At 40.4% G+C, this 20,707-nt stretch overlaps 1 pseudogene across 1 annotated transcript; it reads left to right on the plus strand.

The window, feature by feature from the left end:
- Window positions 1-1,360: 1,360 nt before the first annotated feature.
- Window positions 1,361-20,453, plus strand: LOC306869498 (transient receptor potential cation channel subfamily M member 6-like; annotated as a pseudogene). The gene is made up of 23 exons: window positions 1,361-1,396; window positions 2,576-2,750; window positions 2,835-3,009; window positions 3,113-3,234; window positions 4,955-5,095; window positions 6,617-6,733; window positions 6,842-7,089; window positions 8,963-9,156; window positions 9,767-9,906; window positions 10,460-10,502; window positions 10,656-10,830; window positions 11,037-11,117; window positions 11,732-11,765; window positions 11,989-12,179; window positions 12,598-12,689; window positions 12,875-13,800; window positions 13,884-13,960; window positions 14,041-14,160; window positions 18,274-18,356; window positions 18,446-18,640; window positions 18,725-18,776; window positions 18,893-19,002; window positions 19,656-20,453. The product of its transcript is annotated as a transient receptor potential cation channel subfamily M member 6-like (transcript).
- Window positions 20,454-20,707: the final 254 nt, after the last annotated feature.

Genomic DNA, 20,707 nt, shown 5'->3' on the forward strand with positions numbered 1-20,707 from the left:
AGTTTCATTACATTTTCTGTTGATTGGAAATTCTTAATTATTGCCCTGATGGTGGAAATGGGGATTTTCACTGCTCTAGCTCTTTTCTTAAAGCCACTTCACTAATTTGTGAAGCTCAATTATCTTTTGCTGCACATCAGAAATATATTCTTTGTTTTTTCTCATTGTGATGGATGATTAAGTGAATTTGGGCTTTGTTTTCCCTCCTATTTATATTTCTGTGAAACAGGAAACCATGGCTGGATAATTTCATGTTCACAATCACCCTAGAGTGCTCAAAATTGTGAATATGAATGGGAGTATACTTCAGATATTTTACTCTTAAGAATTTCTAGGGGTGCCAATAATTGTGTCCAACGTGTGTTTGAGAAAAACATTTATTTCATAATGATATTTCCCCCCATTTTAAATTCTTATTATCCAATGAAAGGTTAGCTTTTTGTGAATTTTTTAAATAAAAGATCAAAAGGATTAACAAAGCAGGTTAATTTTCACAGTCTTCTTTGATCATATTTACCAAGGGTTCCAATAATTCTGACCACAACTGTAACTGTATACGTGGATACTATAAGACAAAGTGGGTCATAATTTAATCTGGTTTTTATGGCATTACCCCTTTACACATTTTGAGCAGGCACAGAGGCACACATTCAAAGCAGCCCAAATTCCGGAAATGTTGGGACATTTTTTAAATTTGAATAAAATGAAAAATAAAAGACTTTCAAATCACATGAGCCAATATTTTATTCACAATAGAACATAGATAACATAACAAAAGTTTAAACAGAGAAATTTGACACTTTAATCCACTAAATGAGCTCATTTCAAATTTGATGCCTGCTACAGGTCTCAAAAAAGTTGGCACCGGGGCAACAAGGGCTGAAAAAACAAGAAATTTGGAAAAGATTCAGCTGGGAGAACATATAGCAACTAATTAAGTTAATTGACATCAGGTCTGTAACATAAAAGGGATGTCTTAGAGAGGCAGAGTCTCTCAGAAGTAAAGATGGGCAGAGGCTCTCCAATCTGTGAAAAAGTGTGTAAAAATATTGTGGAATACTTTAAAAACAACGTTCCTCAATGTCAAATTGCAAAGGCTTTGCAAATCTCATCATCTACAGTGCATAACATCATCAAAAGCTTCAGAGAAACTGGAGAAATCTCTGTGCGTAAGGGACAAGGCTGAAGACCTTTGTTGGTTGCCCGTGGTCTTCGGGCCCTCAGACGACACTGCATCACTCATCGGCATGATTCTGTCATTGACAATACTAAGTGGGCCCAGGAATACTTCCAGAAACCACTGTCGGTAAACACAATCCAACTAAAGCTCTATCATGCAAAAAGGAATCCATATGTGAACATGGTCCAGAAGTGCCATCGTGTCCTGTTGGCCAAGGCACATTTAAAATGGACTGTTTCAAAGTGGAAAAGTGTTCTGTGGTCAGAAGAGTCAAAATTTGACATTCTTGTTGGAAATCACAGACGCCGTGTCCTCCGGGATAAAGAGGAGGGAGACCTTCCAGCGTGTCATCAGCGTTCAATTCCAAAGCCAGCATCTCTGATGGTATGGGGGTGCATAAGTGTATACGGTATGGGCAGCTTGCATGTTTTAGAAGGCACTATGAATGCTGAAAGGTATATAAAGGTTTTAGAGCCACATATGCTCCCCTCCAGGCGACATCTATTTCAGGGAAGGCCTAGTGTATTTCAGCAGGACAATGCAAAACCACATACTGCAGCTATTACAACAGCATGGCTTCGTAGTAGAAGAGTCCGGGTGCTGAATTGGCCTGCAGTTGGCAGTTCAGATCTTTCACCAATAGAGAACATTTGGCGCATCATTAAACAAAAAATACGTCAAAGACGACCATGAACTCTTCAGCAGCTGGAAACCTATATCAGGCAAATTCCAACACCAAAACTCCAGAAACTCATAACCTCGATGCCCAGTCGTCTTCAAACTGTTTTGAAATGAAGAGGAGATGCTACACCATGGTAAACATGCCCCCGTCCCAACTATTTTGAGACCTGTAGCAGGTATCAAATTTGAAATGAGCTCATTTTGTGCATAAAATTAAAAAAATTCTCAGTTTAAATTTTTTTATGTTATCTGTGTTCTATTGTGAATAAAATATTGGCTCATGTGATTTGTTTATTTAGTTTTCATTTTATTAAAATTTAAAAAATGTCCCAACATTTCCGGAATTCGTGTATACAGTGCCCTCTAAAAGTACTGGAACATTAAAGACAAAATTGCTCTGTTGGGTGTGGAGTCAAGACATTTACAAATATGATTAAAAGAGGAATATGAGACAAAACTACAGAATGTCACATTTTATTATTAGACGTAACATTTTATTATTAGACACAAAGAAATGTGATGATATAAAACAAATAATGCATTTAAGATTATGCATTTCTGGACCACTGCAGTAAATCTGTGACATTGACAATTTGTTAATTGTTATTTTTTTAAATTATTATGTGTACTGGTTTATTTAGAATATTATGTTATATGTATTTTCTGTATTTTGTTTTGCTTCTGCTGTACTGATGTTGGGGTTTATTGTCCTAGGTTTTGAGGCACTACCAGGCTCTAGGTAATCGTCTGAGTAAGCGTGCCAGCCTGAACGGCATGCATTCACACTTCCTGTTAGTTGATGATGGGACCATGGGTAAATCGGGTTGTCAAATAGACTTCAGGAAAAGGCTAGAAAGGCATATACACTTTCAGAAAATCCACCCTAAGTGTTTTCTTACAAATGTCAAATGTCTTTTGAGTTAAAAGATATGTGCAAGTCTGATGCATGTATATGCGTGTGTATTGATTTTAGGGCTGCCTCAGCATGTGCCGTTAGTGTGTGTTGTAGTAGAAGGAGGTCCTGCCATCCACTCAGTGGTGCTGGAGTATGTGCGCAGAAGTTCTCCTGTGCCTGTGCTGGTGTTTGAGGGAACAGGCAGAGCTGCAGACCTGCTGGCTTTAATACACAAACAAACAGCTGTAGAAAGGCATGTCTCACATAAGTGTATATGAATTTAAATAGTGTTTGGGTTCTGTTATATTGAGTAGTTTGACCTGTTTCTGTATGTATGCCTTGTATATTTGTCATAGAAAGTTGGATTCAGATATTAAGGAGGATGTCCTGTTGAGGATTCAGGAAATGTTTGGTGTGCAAAGACAAGAGACCTCTGAGCTTCAGCATACTCATGGAATGCATGGAATATAGAGAGCTTGTAAGTTAAATAACCTTATTTGTGACCCTGGACCACAAAACCAGTCTTAAGTGTAAATTGGTCGAAATTTAGATTTATACATCACCTGATAGCTGAATAAATAAGCTTTCCATTGATGTATGGTTTGTTAGGATCAGACAATATTTGGCCGAGATACAACTGCATATTAATAATGCATATATAAATGCATATTACTAATCAAAAATGAAGTTTTGATATATTTACAGTAAGAAATTTACTAAATATCTTCATGGAACATGATCTTTACTTAATATCCTAATGATTTTTGGCATAAAAGAAAAGTCGATCATTTTGACCCATACAATGTATTTTTGGCTATTGCTACAAATATACCTAAGTGACTTAAGACTGGTTTTGTGGTTCAGGGTCACATTTTACATCTCGTTTGAACACATGACCCTGATTGGTCAATTAAGACAAATTTTTGTATAATGGCTGCTGTCAGTGTCATAACAGTGTCATTGACCATTGTCACAAACAACTGGTTTCCTACATAGCTCTGCTAGTTTCATAAGATTCATATCACATTCTGTCAGTGTTTATTTATTTATTATGACCGACTGTACATTTTCTGGATAGATGATGCCAAATGATTTGATCTCTTTAATCATGTGCTCACCAAGGTTATTATTGTTTACTAAAACCAAAACGGAATCTAAAATTAAAATGGTTAAAAGACATTTTCACTCTCTTGGTTTCAGGAGATACAGATCAGTTTGCAGATTCTAATCATCGGTTCAGGAAATACCAGTCAGTCCTAACTTAATCTCGAACTCCTCACTCATCAGCGAAGTTCTTGTCCTCAAAGCTGTGAACCAATGCAACATATTCAAATCTCCTTTTGCATTTCTTTGGCTGTTTCCTCTTCTTCTGTCTTCTTCCTCTCTCCTCCTAGTTGGCGGTAAACACTGGTTGTTTTGTGTGATAAGATGCCTGCTGTGTATTGGTCTCTGTCACTACGCCGAAAGCTCTGATGCTAAGCCTCCATCAAACGGAATGTTGTAGTTTACCACACCCATCTCACATCTCTGAGCTTCTAAATTGAGAGAGAACAGAATAATTGGAATGATGGCGCATGAAACGTATTTCCATATTAATGGAGTAGAAGGGATTAATTTGGTCCCCAGGCGCACAGATTCTTTGATTGGGTATGAATCACTCATGTGAAGACAGAACATCTCCTCTGGGTGTCTTATAGAGTTACATGCATTTATATATTGGCATGGGATGCTGGTGGTTTCATACTAATACCAAACAAAATAAATAACTGCTGGCTATATTGTATACACTAGTCAACATTTGAAGTGGATCAAAACCTTTCATCAAAGTTGTCCTAAAACCTAAAACCAAAATACGTTCTTGTCTTAGGACAATTTTGATTAACTTTTTTGATCAACTTCAAATGTTGACTACTGTATATTATAAAAGAAAACTTTTATTTTTAATTGTAAAAATATTATTAGTTTACTGTATTTTATAATATTACTCTTTTTGTTGGATTTTTAATACAAAATGCAGCCTTGGTGAGTATTGGAGACTCCTTTAAAAAAAATAAGACAATCTTACTCTGACTCCAAACTAAAGCTTTACTGAACCCAAAATATATTATATATTACATATAGTTATTGAAGGCCGGGGTTAAAATGCTCCATTTGTCAATCCGCCAAGGGGTCCATAAGCCTTTTCTGTGTTTTTGTAGACTCGTCTGCCTGCTTTTTATAGGATATCTTTAATCAACGTTGGAATGGTGATTGAATACCTTATTGGCGGAGCTTATCGAAGCACATATACACGCAAGAGCTTCAGAGCTATGTACAGTCGCTTCCATAACCCAGCTAAAGTCTGATTTCTTTCCCATTCATTTAGATAATAATCCATGAATTTCTGTGTTTTGAGGTTCCATTTCTTTTAGACATTATTGAACTTAAAGGAACACTCCACTTTTTTTGGAAATGGGCTCATTTTCCAACATCCCTAGAGTAATACAGATGTGTATTACCGTTTTTGAATCCATTCAGCCGATCGCGGGGTCTGGCGGTCCCAAAATTAGCATAGCTTAGCATAAATCATTGAATCCGATTAGACCATTAGCATCTCATTATAAAATGACTAAAGAGTTTCGATATTTTTCCTATTTAAAACTTGACTCTTCTGTAGTTGCATCGTGTACTAAGACTGGCGGAAAATGCAAAGTTGTGATTTTCTAGGCTGATATGGCTAGGAACTATGCTCTCATTCCGGCGTAATAATCAAGGAATTTTGCTGCCGTACCATGGGTGCAGCAGGCGCAATGATATTACGCAGCGCCTGAAAGAAGTCCCCATCTAGGTAACTTTCAAAGTCACCGGCACTATGTTTGTGTAGTAGAAATAGCACATCATGAATATAAGTTTGAAAATGCATACTGACAGTACGCATTCTATATCTTGCAGTCATGCATTGTAATGATTGCAGAAATCACTTACTCTAGCGACAGCTGTCCGTCAGGTCCACTCGGCATGGGACGTTTTTTCCAGTTTATTTTGTCAAACCGGAAAAAAAATTTGACCACTGCAGGATGCAGCATTACTAAGAGGTCCTCGGATGTTGCGATACATGCCACTTCCTCATCAGGTAGATCAACCCTTGCCATCGATGGCAACACCTGGTCACACTCGCTACAGCACAGGCACTCACTTTCGGTCGGCATGGGCTGGCAAGCCCCACACTTGCACCACCAGTTCGAATCAGCTCTCCTCCTCTCTTCTGCCATAGACTGTTCAGCTACACTTTCCAAACTTTCCTGTCTTTCATGCTGTAAAAGTTCGTCTTCTGTGTATTCAGGTTCAAACAGATATGGTTCAGGTTCTGTACCAAAGGAAATGTTTTCTAAATCGTCTCTTACTAATGTCTCCATGGTTGCAAGGCACGCTCCCTGTGCAAACAGGTGGTCACGTTATACTATTAGCAGGCGCTGCGTAATATCATTGCGCCTGCTGCACCCATGGTACGGCAGCAAAATTCCTTGATTATTACGCCGGAATGACAGTATAGTTCCTAGACATATCAGCCTAGAAAATCACAACTTTGCATTTTCCGCCAGTCTTAGTACACGATGCAACTACAGAAGAGTCGAGTTTTAAATAGAAAAAATATCGAAACTCTTTAGTCATTTTATAATGAGATGCTAATGGTCTAATCGGATTCAATGATTTATGCTAAGCTATGCTAATTTTGGGACCGCCAGACCCCGCGATCGGCTGAATGGATTCAAAAACGGTAAAACACATCTGTATTACTCTAGGGATGTTGGAAAATGAGCCTATTTCCAAAAAAAGTGGAGTGTTCCTTTAAATTTAATGAGGTTTTTGACCTGGGATAGGAGGATGGTAAGGAGAGGTCCAGCCCTTTCAGCAAAGCCAGGAAAGCAGCTCCAACTCCAGTGACCTCCACATATCGCTCCCATTTCCACAGAACTGCTTGGCCGTGCAGACACCAGGTTCTTTCAACAACTCCATTCTGTTCACAGCCGCAGCATTGAGTACACTTACAAATATATTCACAATCATTCCATTTATTAAAAACACCCAGAATTGTGTCTTTGCAGGAGGGTACGGTAGTGTATCAGGATGTCAAGTCAACCCCAAGCCCAGAGTTTGTCTGCACTTTTAACAACGTGTTTGTGTGGGCAGTGCTCAAGCATCGGCAAGAGATGGCGATGTTCTTGTGGCAGCATGGAGAGCAGGCAATGGCCAGGGCGGTTGTGGCCTGCAAGCTTTACCTTGCTATGGCGGTGGAAGCCAGAGAAAGCAATATGGGTGACAGCATGGCCCAGGAGCTGAAGAAGAACTCTCTGTCAGTTTGTGTTTTTCTTCACTCTAAAGCTTGTAAAACAAACAACATGTGCTAAATACGGTGGCCCAATAGTGCACAATACAACAACAGCTCCAAAACACAGTGGAAAAAAAGCCACAATACAACAGAAACTAGATGCAACACAACGGAAACAAGATGAAACACAGCGGAAACAAGCCGCAACACAATGGAAACAAGTCGCAACACAATGGAAACAAGCCGCAAAACAATGGAAGCAAGTCGCAACACGCAACACAACAGAAACAAGACGAAACACAACGGAAACAAGCCGCAACACAACGGAAACAAGCCACAACACAACGGAAACAAGCCATAACATAACGAAATTAGCACAAAACAATGGAAACAAGCCACAACACAACAAAATTAGCACAACACAATGGAAACAAGTCCCAACACAACGGAAACAAGCCATAACGCAACGAAATTAGCACAAAACAATGGAAACAAGCCACAAGACAACGAAAACAAGTCCCAGCACTATGGAAACAAGTCATAACACAATGAAATTAGCACAACACAATGGAAACAAGCCACAACACAACGGAAACAAGCCATAACACAATGAAATTAGCACAACACAATGGAAACAAGCCACAACACAACAAAATTAGCACAACACAATGGAAACAAGCCACAACACAACAAAATTAGCACAACACAATGGAAACAAGTCCCAACACTATGGAAACAAGTCATAACACAATGAAATTAGCACAACACAATAGAAACAAGCCACAACACAACAAAATTAGCACAACACAATGGAAACAAGTCCCAACACAGCGAAATTAGCACAACACAAAGGAAACAAGCCACAACACAATGAAATTAGCACAATACAATGGAAACAAGCCACAACACAGCGAAATTAGCACAACACAAAGGAAACAAGCCACAACACAACAAAATTAGCACAACACAATGGCAATAAGCCACAAGACAACTAAATTAGCACAACACAATGGAAACAAGTCACAAGACAATGGAAACAAGCCACAACACAATGGAAACAAGTCGCAACACAACGGAAACAAGCCACAACACAGCAAAATTAGCACAACAAAAAGGAAACAAGCCACAACACAATGGAAACAAGTTTCAACACAATGGAAACAAGCCACAACACAATGGAAACAAGTTTCAACACAATGGAAACAAGTTGCAACACAACGGAAACAAGCCACAACACAGCGAAATTAGCAAAACACAAAGGAAACAAGCCACAACACAATGAAATTAGCACAAAACAATGGAAACAAGTCCCAACACTACGGAAACAAGTCATAACACAATGAAATTATCACAACACAATGGAAACAAGCCATAAGACAGCGAAATTAGTACAACACAATGGAAACGAGCCACAACGAAATTGGCACAACACAACGGAAACAAGCCACAACAAAATGAAAACAAATCACAACACAACAAAATTAGCACATCACAACTGACATAATGGAAACAAGCTACAGCACGACAAAATTAGCACAACACCATGGAAATAAGCCGCAACACAACAGAAACTAGTTGCAGCACAACTAAATTAGCACAACACAATGGAAAATAGCAGCAACACAACGATTTTAGCACAACAAAAACAAAATTAGCACAACACAGCGAAATTAGCACAACATAATTAAATTAGTTCTACGCGTTGTGTTGTGGAGATTTCGTTGTGTTGTGCACTACTGGGCCACCATAGCTAAATGTTGCTTAATGGAGATTTCATTGGATTAGAAGTAACTGAATCTTAAAATATTTAGACGTGTTTAAAGATTTTGAGTTTGGAACTTGTCTAGTAATAAAAAAGTTGTTAAAACAATGCAATGTGATTGTATTGATCTTTTAGAGAGTTCGGACAGTTGGCTGTGGATCTCTTGGATCAGGCTTTCATAAAGAATGAAGGACTGGAGTAACATCACCTGTCTGCAAATGGCCGTCTCCTCAAGACTCAGGCCCTTTGTGGCTCACAACTGCACTCAGATGCTCCTCACAGACCTGTGGATGGGCCGGCTCAACTTGAGCAAGAACTCCTGGTTCAAGGTGTGTTGAATTGAGATGCTTGACGATTGTTTAAAAAGTGTAACACACTTTGATATCCTCTTCTTCTACATCATAGCTAATATGAACCACTCTTTTTTAATTGTTGGACATTGGTATTTTTAATTAGTTGTCATTTACTTTCTGCAGTTACAAAGCTGCAGAATGAGTAATTATCTGTTGAATTTGGTTGCATTTAAAGGTTTAGTATTTGGGGTGTTGTGGAATTATAAACGCCACCATTTTTATGAGCTACATTACAGACTTGTTTAATCAGAAATATAGTCATATTTCTCAAATATGAATGCATAATTTACTTATGCATGCTATTATTAGCAGATGTGCATCCAGACACGTTGGACTGTTGTGCTTACATGAAAAATGCAGGTTTAAGTCTTACCTGCAATATGCTTTGATTCCATTCTCCTCTTCACTGCAGAAATTTCTTATTATTCTCTGCTGTAATTTCACAACAAAGAGGCAAAAATAAAAATAAGAAATGACTCATCCGTCAACTTTCCCAGAAGCAAAACAGAAATGACACGAATATCGCCAATTTCAAACATATTTGTGAAGCTTTTTTTTTGTCCAAAACCACATCCTTTCTCTCCAGATTATTGCCAGTATCCTGATGCCTGTGGCCATTCAGATGCTAGAGTTTAAGAGTCAGGCAGAGATGTCCCATGTTCCTCAGCCCCAGGAAGCCTTGCAGTTTGGGTGGGACCGAGCAAGAAGGGGCAGCAAATGCAGTAAGCAATCTAGACAGACACTACACACACTTTAACAAACATTCACGGTTCTGCTAACACGCTACGCACTAATTATGTGTTTGTAGCATGTAAACCCATTTAGTTTGTTGGACTGATTCAAACTGACCACTCTTTTTGCGTCCTTTGTTTACGAATGAAACTATACTTTTGAAGAAAATGCTAGTAGCTACAATAGGTAGCTATCAATGGAGCCCCACTGGGACATAGTGATGGAAAAATATGAGATGCGAGGAAAAATGCTTTTGTGTTGTCTTGGAAAAGTATTGCCTCCCCCCAAAAAACTTTGTGTCCTCTCACAAAAGCATTGCTTTCCTTTAAGAAATTGTGTATTCGTTGGCAAAACATTTGCATTTTCATGCAGAAGTATTGCATTTCCCTGAGAAACTTTTTATATGGTGTTATGCGTATATTTTATATATATATATATATATATATATATATATATATATATATATATATATATATATATATATATATATATATATATTTATATTAAGTGTATCCATAGTTTATATTCTATTCTATATTCTATATAGGTATTGTATAAGGCAATGGAGAAAAACCATGATCACCAAAATGGTGTGTAATTTAAATGTATAAGTACATAATTACAGTCTACATGCAACATTTGCTGTTGTTATGTTTTTCATAAGATCAGTTATTTTCTAATACTGTGATACATTTCACAAAAATAGAAACTATCATTTAAAATGTGTATATATTCTCCCACAGATGAGCAACATGTTCTATATCGTAGTCATTATGACAATTGTGCTGGTCAGTTTTGGCACGTCCAGGAAGTCCATCCTGTCCCCTAATGAGGATCCATCCTGGAATCTGCTCAGAGATGTAGTCTTTCAGCCCTACTGGATGATCTTTGGGGAGGTGTATGCTGGAGAGATTGATGGTGAGTATAACAAAAGGGCACCGTTCAGTCTGGCCAGTTAATCTGATTTGAATACACCTTTTCCCTAATATTTGGTTGTCAGGTTATGTTTCACTCTTCATGTCTTGTATATGATCTGCTCTATTATTACTTTTATCTATTATTATTTATAAAATGTGTTATTTTATGCTATATTCTATTGTGATCATCTCTGCTTGTTTTGACAGCATGTAGTAATCCGGAAACCTGTGTCCCTGGAGCTTTCCTCACCCCCTTCATGCAGGCCGTCTACCTTTTTGTTCAGTACTGTGACGAGTCGGCTGCCTCCCCCATTTCTATCATCACCACCCCGTCCCGTATTCGCCGCCCTTCACCAGGCTCCCGACGGGAGTGGGTGTGCGAGAGAGGAGGGGCGCTGGATAGCCACGGCTGGCGGCGTGTGATGAGGCGCACCTGATGTGAATGGAGCCTCATCAACGCCGGCCGCGCCTCTCCTCGGGAGACAGGTCTCTTCCCCGTGCATGCACGCTGGTGTCCTCGTGGGTCCAGGAAGGGTGCGTTGAGGAGGAGGACTGCCGCACCCATTAGGCGGCTGACGGGCCAGGATGCCGGGCCGTCGAATCCCCCAGACACCGGGAATTCAGGAGATGGAAGAAGCTGCGCAAGAGACGCCGCCGCCACTCGCTCCCGGCCCCGAGAGGGGAGCGCGTGCGGCCACCGGACTCCGCCCCTTCCCTGGACCCTTCCCTTCTGAACACTACCTTCCTGCACAAGCCCCGCAGCACAACGAGGACACCAGATTCCCCGTTTATTTGGACACTTTTCCCCCTTTGGACACTTTATTTTACCCTTTATTGTTTAATAAAAACCTCTCCGAGGCTTGACGCCACACCCACTGTGTCTGTCGTTTGCTCCTCCTGTATTATCATGGTCAATGTACTTATTGCATTCTTCAAGTATGCACTTCATCTTCATCTTTATGACTTGGCATGAGCGTAATTTGCTCACATGTTTTCATTTGTTTCCTGGCGTGATGATAATTTGGTCAGTTGAGTTGTTGGACTAACATGCACCATGACATCCAGAGTGGAAGATTGTTGCAGGAGTTGGTGTTGATGTATTGTTGAGTCTTGGTAGCTTTGTGATGGTTTAACCTACTTTGCATTATTTACTTCACAGCAATGTTTACTTTGACATGAGCTCCATATCCCGTAAGCTATGGAAATACAACCGCTATCGTTACATCATGACATATCAGGAGAAGCCGTGGCTGCCGCCCCCTCTCATCCTTTTCAGTCATGTAACATTGTGTCTCAGCTCAATGTGGCAAAAGCACAGAAATGCATCCAAACGGGGAAGAACTGGTCCGAGTAAGTGTGTGAATTTTTTTTTAACTATCATAGCCCTCTGTTTTATGTCTTGCAAAACTGACATGTCTTGCATAATTGACTTGGCAGGATTGTTGCAATACAACACTACCCCCCCCCCCCCCCCCCCCCCCCAAAAAAAAAAAAAAAACAGTAGAGGATACCAATACCAGTTTATTACACACACAATCTATAATTTTACAATTCTGTCCAATTAAATTATTTTAGAATTTACACTATAGTTAAATATTGACAAAATGACACAACATAATATGGTTTTACATTTACAATTTCTTGCATAAAAAAACTAATGTACATTTATGATTGATCCAATACAAAAAGGGCATTCTGTTGTTTCTTAAAATCCTTTTTTATACCCAATATTAGCACATATTTAAGTGTATTGCTGGTATGTGTACAGAATTACTCCTGGCCCCTAATGATCTGAAGAAGTTGCATGAGTTTGAGTCAACAAGGCAGTCAAATCAACCGGATTCGCTCCGCAGCTGACAAGTGAGTGTATCTGCCAAACCTCGTTTGGATGCAGGAGGAAATTACATCATTTGTTTTTCAGTTAATCTATCAGTCGATTGAACTTTGTAAATAAAAAATATGCATCTGAATTTCCATTTAAAATGATTTGCTTTACCTGTAATCAATGGAATGAACTCAAGTTTGTCTATGGTGTTTTTTTCTAGGGCTGAAGAGATGGCTGGAATATTAGTTGAGGTTGCTGAGAAGATCAGTATCATCCAGAACAATATGCGCACTTTAGATGGGCACCTGGGTCAGTTGCAGGACTTGTCTGCTTTAGCAGTCGACACTCTAAACTTCCTCTCAGCCACAGACAACCAGCAGCAAGAGGTGGCCCGTCTTGGTCAGAGCCAGCCAATTGCATGCCGCCATGAGCAAATGTCCCATAGCTGCTGTCTCCGTATTGACGGAAGTGTTGCTCCCAGCCAAGTACTTCCATCTCCGAAGCACTACCGCAGTATGCCACCTTCCTTACTCCGAGGCTTGGGGCCTGGTCGGCAGCGTCCATCCCTGGAGCTGCCACCAGGGACGAGTGTTGGACCCTTTGAGGTCAGGAGCAAATTCATGTTGGCAGGCCCAGAGGAAGAAGATTGTAGTTTCAGGTGGCCCCTACAGCGTGGCGATTCAAGAGAAGGTGTATGCCATCTCTCTTTACCTCACATATGCACTGGATGGAGGGACAAGGGAATGTATGGATCTGGGGAACCATCACGTGCTAGTTCTCCCACTATGCCTCTGATGAGAGACTTACAGTTTCAACCCAGCCATGAGGAGTCTATGGAGGAAGAGGATGATGAGGACGACTTGCATGCGATGTCCAGATCCTCCAGGCATACGTTTCTGCTTACAGATTCCCACAGTGATGGGGATCGATCAGTGGGGATCAGAAACCCGGCATTCTACAGGCTTGATGATGCTGAACACTTCACAAGACCTCAAGGACTTTTAGGCAGGAAATGGGCCTTTGATCTGGAGCAGAGCCGCTTGCTCTCGGCCAGCGTGGAGACTATGGCCATGCCTGATGTCTCAACATCAGAGCACAGGAGACGGACACTTCTAGCGCCTCCCCAACACAGCCATGACCAGAGAGGTATTATGGAAGCAAATCATAACCACACACTATATATCAATCTCAATTTGTGTTAATTAATCCATTAATGTATGTCACTCTAGGGTTATCTAAGATCTTTAAGAGACAAAGGTCATTTGGGAAAAAGTCCATAAAGACCAGAGCAGGATCACCTGAGAATGTAAGCCAACCTGCTATGTCTTTTTAATTTCAAGCAGTTAGACCTAGTGATAATGGTTAAGTAATGCCACTGTCTCTTAGGTAAAACTTGATGAAACACGGGGATGCATGCATGAGTTTGACCCACGCAAAAAAATGAGGAGGAAAGTAAAAGGCCTGTTTGACCGGAGATTTAGAACCTCAGTCAGTCTAACCCAGTATGTTTTCAAACTTTTTGATGGCCAAATGTAGGGTTTCTGCAGGTCTGAAAAGGTCTTAAACAGTTTTAATGTGCCCTCTCCACTAATTGAGGGCTAAAAAGAATTTTTTAATTTTTAACTGAATTTTGCGCGCGCTGCAATGTATCTTCCTCATTTTTGTTTTGTTTTCCAAAACAAATATCTTAATGTCCTTGAATCAATAGGCTTAATGAAAACCCAGTCCAGAGCATTCAGAACCTCGGACTGGGCAGAAGGTTTACCTGTCAAAAGGTAGGACAGTGCTGCTGTACCTTCCAACCCGGACTCTTCTACTACGAAGCCATGCTGTTGTAATAGCTGCAATATGTGGTTTTGCATTGTCCTGCTGAAATAAATGTTGTCTGGAGGGAAGCAGATGTTGCTCTAAAACCTTTATATACCTTTCAGCATTCATAGTGCCTTCCAAAACATGCAAGCTGCCCATACCGTATGCACTTATGCACCCCCATACCATCAGAGATTGGATTGGATTGGATTCAATTTATTGTCATTGCACATGTAGATACAAGGCAACGAAATGCAATAGAGAAGAAAAATACAGCACAACATGAGGAAAGGAAAGAGAAAAAAAATAATCCTCACACTATGCTCCTGAACGGGAGTACAGTGTGAGAACAGACAAAAAAACCTCAGCATAGAGCACAGTCAATACAGGAACTTGCAGAGAATAATCCAGTTCAGACGACCTGCCATCCGGTCTGCAGCCATTACAGCGCTAACCCAGACCCGTTATCAGACTGACGGGAAGAAGCGGCAAAGGCGTTGGATGTGGGTAAAGGGAGGTGAATGAATATCTGTATCTATGAGCATATGAGTGTGTGTATGTGTAAGTTCGTGTGCCTAGAGATCCGCCGCGCTGGCACTCCAAACAAGTTGTCTCAGTCCGCAGGTTGTGGTGCGACACAGCAATTGCCATGGAAACGACCTTGGCCGGAGCCCAAACGCTCGACAATCACAAGGTGTCTGTTGGGGGGGGGGGGGGGGGGGCATTCGTTCGGGGCGTTAGATTCCAGAACAACCTTGCCAAGCTGTTCTGTTGTTTTGGGAAGCCGAAAAGAGATAAGATTGTTTGGTCTTTGGGCGAACAGCTGCCTAATTTCACAGCTATTCTCATTGTCCATTCTGATCTCCTTGTCCATCAATTTTCCTTTCCAAAGCCGAGAGCTTATCCGTGATCGAATCCATATTGCGGTTAATAGTCTCTGTCTCAGAGGCGACCGCTCTGCCGACTGCTTCAATCATGACGGGCAGCCTTGTGAGGTTTTGGACAGCTGTTCCCGTCTCCTTAATTCTCCGATAATTCAGGGCAACGCCTAATCCAATCAGCAGAAACCCAGTTATCATGGTTCCGAATAGGTGATGTCTTCAATGTCCTCCACGGAAAGAGCCGCCAGACACACGACCCGCCACCTCTCCCATGCGTCCATCGTGTAGCCTGCTGCGAAAGTTCCAGCAGGACACCCGGGCTCTCCCGATCCCAAACTTCTAGTCGAGAAGATGGTGTCAATTGCGTTAAGAGACCAGTTGATCAGATCCATAATTTCGGTTTTGTCGAATAGTGCAGAGAGAGTCTATTCAGTGTTAGACAAGGACAAGACGAGAGAGCAAGCAGGGGAGATAAGGGTAGGGAGGGAGGGAAGAAAATGCGACTGCCTTTGCTGAGAGCCAAACGAGAATGTTGATGCTGGCCTTTGAACTGAACGCTGATAACACACTGGAAGGTCTCCCTCCTCTTTATCCCGGAGGATACGGCGTCTGTGATTTCCAACAAGAATGTCAAATTTGGACACTTTTCCACTTTGAAACAGTCCATTTTAAATAAGCCTTGGCCCACAGGACACAACAGCGCTTCTGGACCATGTTCACATATGACTTCCTTTTTGCATGATCTGCAGATGGCACGGAGGATTGTGTTTATCGACAGTGGTTTCTGGAAGTATTCCTGGGCCCATTTAATAATGTCAATGACAGAATCATGCCAATGAGTGATGCAGTGTCATCTGAGGGCCCAAAGACCAGGGCCATCCAACAGGGGTCTTCGGCCTTGTCCCTTACGCACAGAGATTTCTCCAGGTTCTCTGAAACCTTTGATGATGTTATGCACTGTAGATGATGAGATTTGCAAAGCCTTTGCAATTTGACGTTGAGGAACGTTGTTTTTAAAGTTGTTTTTAAACAATCTTTTTCCACACTCTTTCACAGATTGGAGAGCCTCTGCCCATCTTTACTTCTGAGAGACTCTGCCTCTCTAAGACATCCCTTTTATGTTAGACCTGATGTCAATTAACTTAATTAGCTGCTAGATGTTCTCCCAGCTGAATCTTTTCAAAATTTCTTGCTTTTCAGCCCTTTGTTGCCCCCGTGCCAACTTTTTTGAGACCTGTAGCAGGCATCAAATTTGAAATGAGCTCATTTAGTGGATAAAAGTGTAAAATGCCTCGGTTTAAACATTTGTTGTTATCTGTGTTCTATTGTGAATAAAATATGGGCTCATGTGATTTGAAAGTCTTTTAGTTTTCATTTTATTCAAATTTAAAAAACATCCCAAAATTTCCGGAAATCGGGTTGTGTGTGTGTGTGTATGTATATATATATATATATATATATATATATATGTATATGTTTAAAACGAGGCATTTTACACTTTTATCCACTAAATGAGCTCATTATATATATTGTGGCGGGAGGAGCCAACGACAGACACAGTGGGCGTGGCGTCAAGCCTCGGAGAGGTTTTTATTAAACAATATTTAAAATAAAGTGTCCAAAGGGGGAAAAGTGTCCAAAATAAACAGGGATCTGGTGTCCTCGTTGTGCTGCGGGGCTCGTGAAGGAGGGCAGTGTTCAGGAGGGAAGGGTCCAGGTAAGGGGCGGAGTCCGGCGGCCGCACACGCTCCCGTCTGGAGGTCCCGGGGTGCGGGTGACGGCGGCTTCTGTGGCGGCTTCGTCCAACTCCTTCATCCCCGGGTGCTCGACGGGATTCCACGGCCCGGCGTCCTTGCCCGACGGCCGTATCGCGGGTGCAGTGTCGGCCGGACTGCGGGTCCGGCCGCTCGCGTCTCTGGCGGCGGCAGGTAGTTCCCTCTACGCTCCCTTTCCTGGACCCACGAGGACACCAGCGTGCATGCACGGGGAAGAGACCGGTCTCCCGAGGAGAGGCGCGCTCGGAGTTTAAACGGCGGCGGTGATGAGGCTCTATTCACGTCAGGTGCGCCTCATCACACGCCGCCAGCCCTGGCTGTTTCAGCGCCCCTCCTCTCTCTCACACACCCACTCCCGTCGGGAGCCTGGTGAAGGGCGGCGAATAAGGGACGGGGTGGTGATGATAGACAGGGGGGAGGCAGCCGACTCGTCACAATATATATATATATATATACACACACACACACACACACACACAATTAAAACTGGTCAAATAATTGAATTTTTAATTTTTTTTCTAAGGCTTCTCAAATAGTAATTTATACAAATAGTAATTATCACAATTTAAAAGAACTGTATTTTCAGGAGCCATTACTCCAATTATCAGAGTCACAGGATCATTCAGAAATAATTCTAATAAGCTACTTCAAGAAAAATTCGAGAAGAAGTGTACAAGAAACATATCTAATTTTTATTAACAGCCTTTGCTGCTTAATAACGGTGTTTTTAGCATTGATAATAAGAATTATTTATTAATTAACCATTCATTATTTATTAATTGAGCACCAATAATAATCTATAATAACTAAGCACCAAAACAGCATATTTGAATGATTTCTGAAAGATCATGTGACATCATGGCAATTCTGAAGGCAAATTGTTATGCCAATTACATTTGAAAATATATTAAAATGGAAAAAACTTCTTTTAAATTGTAATAATATTTCACAATAATACTATTTTTACTGTATTGTTTTATCAAATTCCAACCTTTTGACAGATAGATGGATAGATAGATAGATAGATAGATAGATAGATAGATAGATAGATAGATAGATAGATAGATAGATAGATAGATAGATAGATAGATAGATAGATAGATAGATATTATTCTCTCTGCTTTTCTGTTGACTAATTTCTCTCCACCCTGCAGGAAATCCAACAACAGAGAGCAGCACAGAAACTCATGCAGCGATTCAACCAAATTAAGCCCAGCAGTGTGCCCTACAGTCCTAGGTCAGCATTATGAATCCTTTCTCTGTAGTTAAGATGACAAGAAGTTGATGATTAAGTATACATAAGTCTAAGCACGTGTATGTGTGCAGGTTTCTGGATGTCTCCTTGCTGCACCGGCCAGTGGTTGACTGTTGAGAAGAACATGAGTGGTCATTTCAGGAAATACAACAATAATACAGGAGAGGAGATCTCGCCCTCCTCTGGTCTGGAAGAAGCAATACTAGCGTTCTCTCACTGGACATACGAGTACACCAAGAGGGAACTGCTAGTGTTGGATCTACAAGGTATAAGACAGGCTTACTCCAAGAGCCTGTATTTATTATTATTATTGGAAAGATGCTGAATTGATTCTCTGTTTTTGGCTGAAGGTGTGGGAGCAGACCTCACAGACCCCTCACTGATCAGAGTTGATGATAAAAGGTAAATAGGCACAACAAATGTGTAGCATCCAAAACGTTTCAATGCATTTGCTGAGATTTGTACTTCTCAACGTGTTTGTTTATGCTGCTTCTAAGTAAAGTTAGCTCCTGTTGTAGCTCCTCTGGAGAGATGGTGTTTGGACCTGCCAATTTGGGTGATGATGCAATCCGGAGCTTTGTTCTCAAGCACACCTGCAACTCCTGCTGCAAGAATCTCGGTCTCTCAGGTGAGGTAACACTCGTGTCACAGGTTGAGGGTTGAACTTTCAGTACTCTTCTATTTTTCATTCCCTGCAGTGGCAGCTCTCGCAAATACGTCCACATGGCATACCTCCATGTTTCCAACTTAAGAAGTGATTTGATAGTTCGTTTGAAAAGAGCAAACTTCAAAATGAACATCTAATTAAGCCTGAAGGTTTAGAAAAAATTCTAATGAGGCAGAAATTATTTCATTTCCATGACAGCAAAGGCATGCAGAAGAGGGGCGTGGTTTCCTTTGTGGCATGTGGAGTGTTCTCTTTGATTACATATTTAATAGTTCTTTGTGCGTTAGAGAGTGTTGACTTTGATTAGATATTAATTACTGTCTCATGGAAGACATATGAGATGCCTGTTGTTTGTATCAAGAGAGAGGCTTTGCTTCAGAAGTACAGGGATAAAAAATAAACAAACAAACGAAAACCACTCCGCCACATTTGTTTGATATTTCAAAGGTGCTTTGTTTTTTATTCGTCTTCGTCCTCTCCAAGAACCACATCAAATCAAAACAAATTATTCATGTACAATCCACAAATTTCATTTTGGATCTTAAGAAAAGCATCTCTCTGTGATAAATTATGAATATGCATCACAATTGAGTATATTGTGTTTGGCTTTTCAGATTTGAGGAGTTGCGGCAGCCAAAGGAAGTCGGTTCCTGCCTTTGATGAGACGAGCAGCACAGTTTAACCTCTAACCTGGAAGTAGACTCAGTTTCCAGGGAGCTCGTCTTGTTCACATCCTATTTGGAGTTTTTACTGACTGAATATATATAAAAATAGTAAAGAGCTGTTCAAGGTGACCGAACATTTACTTTTGAGTTGGTCATAGCTGATGCTTTTTTTCCACGATAAACAATATTAGTTGATAAGGGAAGTCAGTTTTCTATTTCAGTTCTTTTAATACTTTATTTGTGTGCCTATACTAATGGTGTAAACATTCTTCAACGTATATTTTTATGTTTAAAAATAAATAAATAAAAATATAATAGTATGTGAGGACTTGAAACTCCCCATGAGAGCAAAATCTAATTTAATATTTTTGTCTTCAAGTCTTCAAGTTTGGTCTGTTTTCGAGTAAGAAAAACTAAACATCCCGAAAAAGATACATTTATTTTAATTGTTTTTGTAAGATGATAAGAGAATGTATCTTGAAGCGTGTTCTTCTTACTTCACTGGCAAAAGTCTCATTCAATTCTGCTGCCAAAGTCAATTTATATTCATATCACTGCGTAAGATAATAAGACTTGTTCTCAGAAAATATATATACATTTTTTATCCAATGGCAATTTTTAAAATTATTTAAGCATAAATCTAAACAAATGTAGTGAGGTTTATTTTTACAATTAGAACACTTGCAAAAGAGTTAAAAAACCTGTTCTCTAATCTTACACACTCTTGCTTCTAAAATAAATTAATCTTGTTTTAAGGAAGTTTCGATATTTTTACTGGAATACAACACTGATTAATAATAAAATGAAATGAAGACAAGATTGCATCCATAAAATTTTCTTTATTTTTTTTTATCCCACAAAGAAATGTCTACAAAAGCCATAAAATATAGAATTTAACAAAAATCACTTAAGTCCTTCGCTTAGTATATACAACATGGAGGAGACACTTTAAGGTCTCGATTAAGCAGTACTGTTACATGCCCATTTCACAATGCTCGCAC

This window comes from Barbus barbus (genome assembly GCF_936440315.1).
Source record: "Barbus barbus genome assembly, chromosome: 5".
NCBI classification, from domain to species: domain Eukaryota; kingdom Metazoa; phylum Chordata; class Actinopteri; order Cypriniformes; family Cyprinidae; genus Barbus; species Barbus barbus.